General features: G+C 37.3%; 1 protein-coding gene across 1 annotated transcript in view; it reads right to left on the bottom strand.

Moving 5' to 3' along the window:
• The window catches only part of LOC124596286 (probable DNA-3-methyladenine glycosylase), an 80,198-nt gene extending 72,471 nt beyond the window's left edge, over nt 1-7,727 (bottom strand). Inside the window, exon 1 of the mRNA XM_047135379.1 lies at nt 7,616-7,727. The gene's annotated coding sequence lies outside the window, so the exon portion shown is untranslated. The remainder of the gene's footprint in view (nt 1-7,615) is intronic.
• Nucleotides 7,728-10,052: the final 2,325 nt, after the last annotated feature.

Here is a 10,052-nt window from a genome sequence, read left to right on the forward strand (position 1 = left end):
AACCATCTGACTGATATAACTCTCCCAACATCAGTAGAAGTAATGATCACCACAGAACCCTTCAAATCAAAAATTTTAGTGTCTACGGTAATATATCAACAAAGCTGAATTTTGTGGCATTTTATGTTATTTGTGAAACAACCTTTTATCAGTGGAACATTTCCTGAATGGTTGAAATATGCAGAAGTTAAGCCTTTGTGTAAGAAAGGAAATAAAGGAATACCATCAAACTTCCATCCAATTTCACTTTGGCCAACATTCTCAAAAAATTCAGAAAAGATAATATGGTTAAGAAGATGACTATATTATCACAAATAAAATATTATCCCAGGCACAATTATGATTTCCAAAGGTTCTGATACTGAGAAGGATACCTACAAATACAATGAGAATGTACGTAATTCATTGGACAATAAATTACAGGCTACTGGTATATTTTACAATCTGTCAAAGGCATCTGACTGTGTAAATCACATCCTTTTAAATAAACTAGAATATTACAGTGTAACAGGAAATGCTGCAAAATGATTCAAATCCTATGTCTCTGACAGAAGACAAAGGGTGTCAACAGGAAACAAACATGTATTAAGTTATAAAGCATCATCCAACTGTGAACCAATAATATATGGTGTCCCCCAAGGTTCGATTTTAAGCCCTTACTTTTTCTTGAGTATATCAATGATCTTTCAACAGTAACATTACCAGATGCCAAGTGTGAAACAAACATCGCAACAAATAGCAAATCAATTAGGGCCTTGGGAAGGTCATGGACATTAGTATATCGTTCCTAGCCAAATCTCTTTCACTAAACCTTGAAGAAACTTACTACACACAGGTTGAACTTTTAGGCTTCCTGTGAGCATACACCTAAAATATGATGACAAGTGAGAAGTTGACAGTGTCAAATTTTACGGATTACAACTTGATAGTAAATTTAACTGGGACGAGGATAACACAGAACTGCTGAAGTGCCTAAGCCAATCTCTATTTGCTGTGTGAATGTTGTCAGAAAAAGGTGATATACAAATAAAACAAAGCTGGTGTACTATGCTTACCTTCATTCCAAAATGTGACTTGGGATTATTTAATGGAGTGAGTCATAAGGCTAACCAAAAATTTTCTGAGCCCAAAATGTGCAACACAAATTATTTGTGGCATGAACTCAAGAATGTTCTGTAGACGGCTGTTTAAGGAACTGGGGACACCAACTACTACTTCCCAATATATTTATTCCTTGATGAAATTTGTCACTAAAAATATGTCTCTTTTTCAAACCAACACCACATTTCATGGAATCAATACTAGAAATAAGAATAACTTTTCACAAATATTTAAAGTCACTTACTTTGGTTCAGAAAGATGTCTACTATTCAGCAATATACATTTTCCATAATACATCAGCAGCCATGAAAAGTTTAACTAATAATAAAGTTCAATTTGAGAAGAGTCTAAAGGATGTATTTGTGACCAACTCCTTCTGTTTTATTGATGAATTTCCTAGCAGAACCAATTAATGCGTATATACTGTTAACAATATCCACTAATGTGAATATTAGGTACAGCGTCCGTTCTCCTGCCATCTAGGCACTGCGTCCTTGGTCTTCCCGTTCAGGAGGGTCTGCCGGCACCACTCTTATTATTCTTCCCTCCTCTCCCGAAGTCGGTACACTCTGGGAAATATCTTTTTTCTTCTTAATCTGGGTGATTGCGGGTTCCCATGCCTTGCTAAGGATGTAACCGCTGTCACAATTTAGTTGTGGCTCTCCTCATGTCAGCGCACCTGATGATGGCAACGTGGTTGATTGCCGAAATATTGTGTCCTATGCACACTCATACCAGGCTGTTCACCTGAGATTTATTTCGTGATAAAATACGCCTGGAGAAATTGAAGAATTACATCAAGTTTTACATCCTTTTAAACTTAAATATGCATACGATAATTTTTTTTTACCAATTTCACATCCACAAGGGCAATTTCATATGGGATCTGTGGAAAGTACATTAGCATATCTGTCCTTATTTGTAAATATTTAGTGTGCATTGTTGTTTTCTGACTTTTCCACCTCCCACAGGGTCTCTCACTATGGGTTAACTGGAATGAAAAGTATGTCTAAACTGATCTCAGCAATTCCCTTGTCGGTTGGTTGATCTGGTGGAGTGATTTAGGGAAATCATGGAAAACCTAAATCAGGATGGCCAGATGCAGGTTTAAAGTGTCATTTTCCCAAATGTGAGTCCAGTATGCTAACCACTGTGCCAACTTGCTTGGCTATTTCCCTTGTAGAGATTGTCAACATCAGCAAACAAAGTCATATAATGGGTAGCTGAAATCATGACATCAACAGCTTAAATCATGTCATAGATGCCTGAAATAATTTCAAAGGCAGCTAAGTCACAATCACAGACACTTGGTGCAATTGTACTGAATGCTTTCTCAGAAAATAATTTTGAACAATGAGTTCATGAGCCCATTCAAAGCGTAAATGGTTGCAAAAGCATACTTGACCTCTTAGCAACAAATAATCCTGGACAAGTAGGGAGTAACATAACGAATACAGGGATTAGTGGCCACAAAGCAGTTGCCTTCCAGGCTGAATACCACAACAAAAAACGATAAAAATGCTCTTAACACCTTTTTAAAAAGATAGTCTACACCCCTTCCGAGCTGATCACATAAGTAGAAAAGATGTGGAATGATTTCAAAGAGATGGTATCGACAACAATTGAGGGATATATACCACATAAATCAATAAGTGATGGTACTGATCCCACATGGTGCACCAAACAGGTTAGATAGCTGTTGCAGAAGCAATGAAAGCATGCCAAATTTAAAAGAATGCAAAATCCCCAAGATTGGCAAAGTTTTAAACATGGCACATGCTTAAATGTGAGATGCTTTTAATAAATTCCATAATGAAACTGTCTCGGAATCTGGTAGAAAACCCACATAGTTTCTGGTCATATATAAAGCACACCAGTGACAAGATGAATTTTTTTTTTTTTTAAACTTCGCTTCCAGCATACAAACTTTTTAGCCATCACAATAAATGTACTGTAATGAGATTACAAAGCACAGTTGACTGCTAAAAATTTATTTGTTGATAAAGTTCTTTAGTTAAGTTCAATTCATTTTAGATTTTTATGTCTTCTTTCGCTAGAAACCGGGATATGGCATCGTATGTACTCCTGGTTGTGTCTCTGAGAAATGGGATCGGGCAAAGCGGCTGGCAGTGACCAAATCTTAAGAGCTCCTTTAAAAGATCGAGTCTGCTTTTCTCATAGTGTAAGACGCAATCAATACCTTCACTGCGCAATAACATCAGTGAAACTTCCTGGCAGATTAAAACTGTGTGCCCGACCGAGACTCGAACTCGGGACCTTTGCCTTTCGCGGGCAAGTGCTCTGCCATCTGAGCTACCGAAGCACGACTCACGCCCGGTACTCACAGCTTTACTTCTGCCAGTACCTCGTCTCCTACCTTCCAAACTTTACAGAAGCTCTCCTGCGAACCTTGCAGAACTAGCACTCCTGAAAGAAAGGATATTGCGGAGACATGGCTTTCTGGATTTCTGGAAACATCAGTGAAGTTACTGATGACAGTGCCACTAAAGCAGAGTTATTAAACACGGTTTTCCAAAACACATTAACCAAAGGCGACAAAGTAAATATTACTGAATTCCAATCAAGAACAACTACGAAGATAAGAAACATAGAAGTACATATCGTCAGTGTAGCAAAGCAGCTTAAATTACTTAATAAAGGGAAGGCTTCTGGTCCAGATTCTATACCAGTCAGGTTCTTTTCAGAGTATGCTGATGCAATAGCTCCATATTTAGCAATTATATACAGCTGCTAGTTCACGGGAAGTTCTGCACCAAAAGACTGGAAAATTTCTCAAGTCACACCAATACTCAAAAAGGGAAACAGGAGTAATCCGCTGAATTACAGGCCCATATCACTAATGTCTATTTGCAGTAAGGTTTGGAACATATACTGTGTTTGAACATTATGAATTACCTCGAAGAAAACGATTTATTGACTCACAGTCAGCATGAATACAGGAAACATCGTTCTTGTGAAACACAACTAGCTCTTTATAGTCATGAGGTAATGAGTGCTATTGACAGGGATGTCAAATTGATTCCATGTTTTTAGATTTCCAGAAAGCTTTCGACACCGTTCCTCACAAGCATCTTCTAACTAAACTGTGTGCCTGTGGAATATCGCCTCGGTTGTGCAACTGGAATTGTGATTTCCTGTCAGAAAAAGGTCACAGTTTGTAGTAATAGACGGAAAGTCATGGAGTAAAACAGAAACAATATCCGGCATTCTCCAAGGAAGTGTTCATGATCTATATTAATGACATAGGAGGCAAACTGAGTAGCCCCCTTAGATTATTTGCATATGATGCTATCATTTACTGTCTTGTAAAGTTATCAGATGACCAAAACAAATTGCAAAATGATTTAGATAAGATATCTGTGGGGTGCGAAAAATGGCAATTGACCCTGAATAAAGAAAAATGTGAAGTTATTCACATGAGTACTAAAAGAAAGCTGCTAACTTTCGATCATGCGATAAGTCATGCAAATCTGAAGGCTATAAATTCAACTAAATACTTAGCAATTACAATTACAAATAACCTAAATTGGAACGATCAGATAGATTACGTTGTGGGTAGAGCAAATCAAAGATTGCAATTTATTGGCTGAACACTTAGAAGGTGCAACAGATCTACTAAAGAGACTGCTTACACTACACTTTTCCATCCTATTCTGGAGTACTGCTGTGCGGTGTGGGATCCGCATCTGGTGGGACTGGCAGATGACATCGAAAAAGTTCAAAGAAGGGCAGCTTGTTTTGTATTATCGCGAAATAGGGGAGATAGTGCCACAGACATGATATGTGAATTGCAGTGGCAATCATTAAAACAAAGATGTTTTTCGTTGCGACGGGATCTTTTCATGAAATTTCGATCACCAGTTTTCTCCTCGGATTGCGAAAACCTACAAAGGGAGAAATGATCATCACGATAAAATAAAAGAAATCGGGGCTCAGACAGAAAAGTTTAAGTGCTCGTTTTTCCCGCGGCACCATTCGAGAGTGGAACGGTAGAGAGACAGCTTGAAGGTGGTTCATTGAACCCTCCACCAGGCACTTAATTGTGAATAGCAGAATAATCATTGCACAAGTAGAAGCCACATCACCAGCATAGCAGCTGAGGTCTCATCACCAATAACTGCAGTGAGCATCACAGCACAATCGAATAAATGATATACAACACACAACAAGCTGACAGCGCTCAAGGATAATTACTGCATCAATGGAGTATTGTTAGGCTACCTTAAGTGAAGGCTATGATACTCAGCTTCAGCTTTAACGTAGGATGTCATCAAAATAATGAAGACAAGCATCTCAGTTATGGCAGCCACTACACCATTTACACAGCTATAGAAAACCGTAACTTGGGGACTAGTGTAGCAGGGGATACAACCCGTCGGCTTTGGACATTGACGTCACAAGTCGCCAATCGAGAAGCGATTCTTCTTAGTGTTGTAGCTCCCTTCAGTGGCTGATTAGTGTTTTTTGGCTTTTTTTAAAAAAAAATCTCACGAGATAGAATAAACAGATCCACTTTATTAAGTAATCAGTAAAAAAACGAAACTGAAACATAACAGCAAATGCGAAAATGGTAAACTGCTATCTGGCGACTTGTGACGTCATTGTCCAAAGCCGACGGGTTGTATCCCCTGCTGCACTAGACCCGTAAATTGTAGTAACACATTTACTGGCTTCACAAACACAACCGAATTATCACCGTACAACCTAACATGTCTGTTGCCAACCGTACAACCTAACATGTCTGTTGCCACAACTTCCTTTTAATTGCCAACAGTGACACCACTCATCAAAGAAGATTGACTGCATCAGGAACCTTAATACATCCAATAAATTTCTCTCTTGAAAATTGTGGTGGCTATGTACTGAGTTTAATCAATGAATCCTAGTAAGATGTGCTATAACAATCAATTTTTTTTCAGCATATTTGGCTTATTTTGAAATGAACTTTCCAAACAAACTAGTCAAAATTCTAATATGTGGAATTATTATATCCATTACATGGGTCACAACAGGCACTGAAAACTCTTGTATGACACTGAGAATTATTTTATAAATACACTTCATATGATAATCTTGAACTCCAAAAATCAGGAAAAAATGCGTGCAAAATCTGCCTGTAGCATGAAAAGTGTTAATGATGGTTAAAAGCTTAACTGAACGTCAGCAGGTGTAAATAAAGCATCGGTGTCATGTAATATAAACTGTGAAGTGTTTCTCCACAGATTACGAATTTCAAAAGGCATACTGTAACTGAAAATGGAATCAGGAATACACTCAGAAACTATTAAAACACAGCACTATTTCTACAAAGTCAGTAAACACTTAAATGACAGCAGTTTACTGACTAGAAATTTGCATGGCTTTAAAACAGACAGGACTAACACAACACTAATTTGTGTTAGACTGAGGAAATGTGGAAAACAGCACAAGTGTGGTAGGACCAAACTTGACAGTGTCGAGAGTACCACCAGAAGGTGCAATTTAAGTTATCGTCATATTTTCTACTTGAGAAATTCAAGTAGATATGTTGGTTCTCAATAATACTAATCTTAATTAAATACTGAGTGTATTTATATCCTAATAGGTCTGTTTTACTATGTGTGTTTGCAAAAGAAAGCTTCTGTTGTTGATTTTGTATCTTATCTAGTGCTGTTCTAGATTACTGTATACATGTAGCAATTCTGTGAAGCATAACTGGCGGGGAAAATTGCAAAATTTTGTTAATGATGAAGTGTTAGGGAAGCAGTGTGTATGTGATGTTAACTGAATGTCAAATGGAACAAAATTGCAATATAGCTTTGCATTGCAACTGTGCACATAAGTTGTTTATGATGTAAGCTGTTCATGGTTTTAAGATATAAATAGGATACACACACTCGCTGTGTGCAGCAGAGAAGTATTTAAGGAACTGAACATGCATCAGAAACGAGCAAGGTTAAAATCCCTTTTTGGATTCCCTAAATACTTCAAGAAAAACGGCGTGAAAAAAAAAGTTACCTCAAGAGAACTATAACCAATTTCGTATCCCATCTCTGACTTGTTCGAGCTTATACAAGTACAAACCAAAACAACTGCACAGGGGTAAAAAGTTTTGTAACCGATCATGAAATCTGGAAAAATATACGTCGCACTCAATTTATTGTAGTACTGTAAGCCCTTACGCAAATAATTGTTGTTCTATGTTGCTGTGGGAGAACGGCCTTGCTCTGTAATTAGGATTAAAAAAAGAAAATAAAAAAATTATGAAGTAATCCGTACACCGTTACAGTTTTGAGCAGTTGCACAAACACTATCCAGTAATGGCCATAGTTAATGGTTATCTCTATGAAGCATCGTTTTCAATTACACATAAAAAACTTCCGTTTTAAAGGATCATATCTCCAAGGCACATAAATCACAATCGTCTTTACATTATGGACATGTTCTCTTAATTCACTTTCAATAACAAATGGGAAACAGTAATGCGCTTCTGTAAAATTATACCACTACTCACACTCTAATATGTGTAAACAAAATAAGAACACCGCGCCTGCTTATTCTAAATATAAATAAACACAACTAGACCAATCGATATTCGTCACACAAAAATCGAGCAGATATGTAAGATCGATTCACACTTGACGGAACAGAGGATGGCGTTCAAACAGGCCGTCACAGAAACAGAACGGAATGTCAAGGCCAAGAAATCTCGGGAAGAAAATACTAATGTTACAGTTGGTGGGGGAAGCGATGTACTGTTTCGCCATCTAAGTGCGGAAGCTGACCTATTTTCATCGTGCTCAGTAGTGCTTTAGTAGTCGATTTCGTCTTTTTGTTTCTTCTTAGTTTTTACATTATTTTTTCTTTCGTTTTCGTGAAATATTCCAAATATTCCTTGACTAATTGAGTATTTTTTAACACTGTGTGTTCATCCACAAAAGACGGTAGATATCTAAAAGCGAAAAATTGTTTGTGTTTTAAGTAACTGAACATAGCTGACGCCTATCTATGTACGAATAAGAACATAAATACTAATGTTACAGTTGGTGGGGGGAGCTATGTACTGTTTCGCCATCTAAGTGCGGAAGCTGACCTATTTTCATTGTGGTCAGTAGTGCTTTAGTAGTCGATTTCGTCTTTCTGTTTCTTCCTAGTTTTTACATTATTTTTTCTTTCGTTTTCGTGAAATATTCCAAATATTCCTTGACTAATTGAGTATTTTTTTACACTGTGTGTGCATCCACAAAAGACGGTAGATATCTAAAAGCGAAAAATTGTTTGTGTTTTAAGTCACTGAACGTGGCTGACGCCTATCTATGTACAAATAAGAACATAAATTGATGGCAATGCTCCAAGTGGCCTGGCAATGAGTTATACGAGGAACTCCATATTTTTATTTCGATATACGCGATAAGATGACATGAGAGCTAAGATTAACATCTCATAGATAGGTTTCACAGACATATAAAATTTACTAAGTTACCCTGTGGAAACCTTTTGACTGCAAAATTATTTATCTGTAAAACCCGATATTGTTATTTCGACCATATGGCCATTATCGAGTGCAATTAATTCCGCTTTACCCCACGTCAAAGCCTAAAAATCATTCGATTTGACATGACACAGAATCTGGGTTCATCTCATTGTGTTACTGATTACGACTTCTTGCATTGTATGTTTGTTGCAGTTTGCTTGACTTTTGCTCACATCCAAAACATAGGACGGAGAAAATGATTGAATAATTGTTTTTGTTTCATATTGATGAAAAATATTATTTAAAGGCAAGAAAACATTTTATTAGCTTTGTAATTACACCCTGGATACGAAAAAAACAAAACCACATTTACTGTAAGAAAATACACAGCAGTTACACACAAGCCAAGAATAAAGATATTGACAGCAGAGTCATGGAGCAGCACATAAATAGAGACGTCAAGGAATTTTTTCTTTTCTTTTAACACTTCCTCCAAAAGAAAAAATCATGAAATTATTGCTTTGTCTCTTGCATGCCAATTTCTGAACATAGAAAATTAAATCGAACTCGTTCAAGAGGTTTCGTCAAAATATCTCCCAACTGATTGTGTCCATCAATGTGTTCCAAGAAAATCTCACCGTTCAGATATCTTTCACGAACATAGAAATGTCGGACCCCTATATGTTTAGAACGTCGATGATATTCTGGATTTTTTGCCAACTTCAATGCACTAGCATTGTCAATGTAAAGAACTTTAGGCTGCCCCGACATTTCCACTAATTCTGATAGCAGACGACGTCTCCTTCACTAGCTGCAATTATTTCCGCCTCGGTTGTGGATGTGGCCACTACTTTCTGCAACTGACTTGTCCATGACACTGCACCACCTGAGTACTTTGCAAGAATTCCAGTTGTTGAGCGCCTTGTCCGGTTATCACCTGCGAAATCTGCATCAGCGTAAATCTTTAACTCTTCTTTTTTATTGTATACAATTCCAAAATTTAAGGTCCCTTTCAAATACCGGAAAATGCGCTTTACTCTATTCCAGTCTTCAGTGGTTGGTTTCTCCATAGCTCGAGCAGCTTTATTGACTGCAAAAGTGATGTCTGGACGAGTTACTGTTGAAAGGTACATGAGACAACCAATTGCTTCACGGTAGGGTACAGATGACGAAACTTCTTCGTTTTGATTATTGCCCTCACGTCCAATAGGAGTTGAGATTGTATTGCATTCTGCCATTCGAAATCTTTGCAGAATGTCTTCTGTGTATTTCTCTTGACTTATCATTATTGCTCCATCTTCATATTGCTTTATTTTTATGCCAAGAAAATTGTCAAGACTGCCAGTTGTTATTTCGAATTCATGTTGTAAATCATCCATAAAAACAGCAATTTCTTTCTTGTTACTGCCGACAATCAGGCTATCATCAACGTAGATTGCCATATAAAGGCTATTTCCATTTTGTCTACGATAAAATA

The sequence above is a fragment of the Schistocerca americana genome, chromosome 2, assembly GCF_021461395.2.
Source record: "Schistocerca americana isolate TAMUIC-IGC-003095 chromosome 2, iqSchAmer2.1, whole genome shotgun sequence".
Classification (NCBI taxonomy): domain Eukaryota; kingdom Metazoa; phylum Arthropoda; class Insecta; order Orthoptera; family Acrididae; genus Schistocerca; species Schistocerca americana.